Here is a 2,695-nt window from a genome sequence, read left to right on the forward strand (position 1 = left end):
AAGTGGATAACCCACGGGAAAGTGTGTGGGACTCACCCCACACACTTTCCCCAATCCACAACCCGAGCTTGAAGAACACTTGGAGCTCCCACCCCTCAAGCTCCCCCTCAAATCATCTCCAAAAGGTGCATCCCTTAGGTGGATCTTTCCATCACTTTGTTGCTCTTGGTAATCTCCCCCAAATCATCCAATTATTTTTTGTTAAATCTTGTTATTTTGGTTGCATTTTATACATGTTGGTGGAACCCTAGTTTTTGTTTTCTCCCTTATGTTAGTGTGAATGGCTTGGTTAACTTTGATAATATAGTGATATGCATGGTGTGTAGTAGGAATATATGCTTGTTGAGTAGAAAGATTGGGGGTTAGGGTTAGTTAGTGATTAGGGTTAACTTTGCTTAGTGTGTGTTAATTAGTGATACTTTTTTGACCATGGCAATAATTTAGTGTTGATATGATTTGGATATAATGAGATGTATTTGGATAAACACCAATTCTCATTGAAGTCTTAAATGCATTCATGCTATTTTTAGATGGAGAGACTTGTTAATGTTCATTACATGGACAAGGAGGCATTCTTGAGTAACAATGCCGACACGGGTGAGGAACCATTGGTTTTTGGTACAAGCCCTAGCTATGAGGATGTTGTTGCAAAAGTGAGACAAGTCTTAAAGTGGATGGACACCAATGTTGATGTTAAGTTAATAGGAAGGTATGATGTTGGAGTTGGAGCCAAATCTCGCTTGAAAAGTATGCCTATCACCTCGGATTTGCATTGGGATGTATACAAGGAAAAAGTTTCCCAATCGGAAGACAAGTCACTTGAATTGTTTGCCACCAAGGTTGAATCTCCTCGATTCACCTTTGATTTGAACCGGCATGTCTCTTCCCCAATGGATGACATGAGCGAGAGGACAATGGTGCCACTTGTTGATCATAGGGTTGTGGTTGATGCCCCCAATGCTTATCGCCAACCACGTCCCCATGTACCATCTATTAAAGCAAATGAGGTTGAGTTGTATGCCCCCAATGCTTCTAGCCAACCACCAACTAGCCAAGCAAATGAATTTGAGGTGATTGCTAGTGACGAAGTAATTCAAGAGGATGAAGATGCTTATGATGACGACGAAGAGCAAGAGGAAGGGTTTCATGGTAATGATGTTGGTGACTTGGATGCGTACATAGCGCAAAAGGACATGGATCGTGACTTGCCTTTTAGTCGTCAATATGCGTATGACTCGGATGACGAGGGTCCAGTTGAACAGTTGGACGAGGATGGATTCACAAAGGAGGAAAACCAAATCCACTTTGAGCTGACGGGCTTAGAAAAAAGAACTCACTTGTTTAAAGATCTCAGCCTTGCCCATAAAGCTATTGTTGACGGTGGAATGAGAATGACGGCGATTGAGCCAACACCATGCCCGGATCCAGGAGAACCAAGGGTGGAGAATGAGGACGAGAATGCTTATTTGAAGAAAGGAGTGAAGTTTCTGAGCTTGCCTATGCTGAAGTTTTGGTTGGCTGACTATGCCATTCGAAACCATAGGCCAATTTATGTTGAGCACTCCGACATGAAGTTGCGTTACACCGTGGTGTGTGAGCAAGAAGGATGCCCATGGAAGGTTCGTGCAAGAAATCTTAAAGAAACCGAAGAATGGGTGTTAAAAAGTTGTGTTTCCACTCATAGATGCAAACCGCCATCGAAACGACTTAGAAAGACACACCGTCAACTCACATCTGAGTATCTCGGATACAAATGGATGAAAGACATAGGCTTTGATCCCACTGTGAAAGTGAGGTTTCTCATGCGGACGGTGAAAAAACAATTTGGTTATGAAGTCAAGTATGGGAAGGCATGGAAGGCAAAGGCAAATGCTATTAGGATGTTGTATGGTGGTTATGAAGAAGCATACAACCAGCTCCCAAGGTTGTTGGCCGCGATTGCACATAGGAACCCGGGCATGTTTCATGTGGTCGAGGATCATGAGGGAGTGTTCCACCGTGCCTTCTGGAGTTATGGACAATGCATGGAGGCGTTTCAGCATTGTCGTTCGGTCTTGTCTATAGATGGCACGTTCTTGACCGGTAGATACAAGGGCACACTAATGGTAGCAATGGCGCACTCATCAAACGACAACGTGTTGCCGTGTGCATTTGCTTTGGTGCCTTCCGAGCACCAAGACAACTGGGAGTGGTTCATGGGTCATGTTAGGCACAACGTGATTGGGGCTAGGGAGGTATGCATCATATCGGACAGGCATCATGGCATACTCAAGGCAATGGACATTGTTATTCCAGGATTTCCAAAGCTTCACCACAGATGGTGCATGAGGCATTTTGTGGCCAACTTTTACCGGGCATGTAAGAGCAAGGAGCTCAGCAAAGACCTTACCCATGTATGTGTGGCCTTCACCACCCAAGGTTTCGATGCTCGGTACAACAAACTCTTTGCAGCGGTGAACGAAGGGGGAAAAGAGTTCTTAACTAGGAATTTAAGCGAGAAGCACAAGTGGGCACATGCTCATGACGATGGTGGTAGGCGATATGGCGACATGACGAGCAATCTGGTAGAATGTTTCAACAATGTGCTGAAGGGTGCTCGTGCATTGCCGGTGACTGCAATAGTGGAGTACACATTCTTCAAGCTTAATGAGTACTTTCAGAGGCATTCTGAAGAGACTGCAAAATGGATAGGTGA

The sequence above is a fragment of the Triticum urartu genome, chromosome 7A (assembly GCF_056163025.1).
Source record: "Triticum urartu cultivar PI428250 chromosome 7A, HENAU_Tu73, whole genome shotgun sequence".
In the NCBI taxonomy this organism is placed as follows: domain Eukaryota; kingdom Viridiplantae; phylum Streptophyta; class Magnoliopsida; order Poales; family Poaceae; genus Triticum; species Triticum urartu.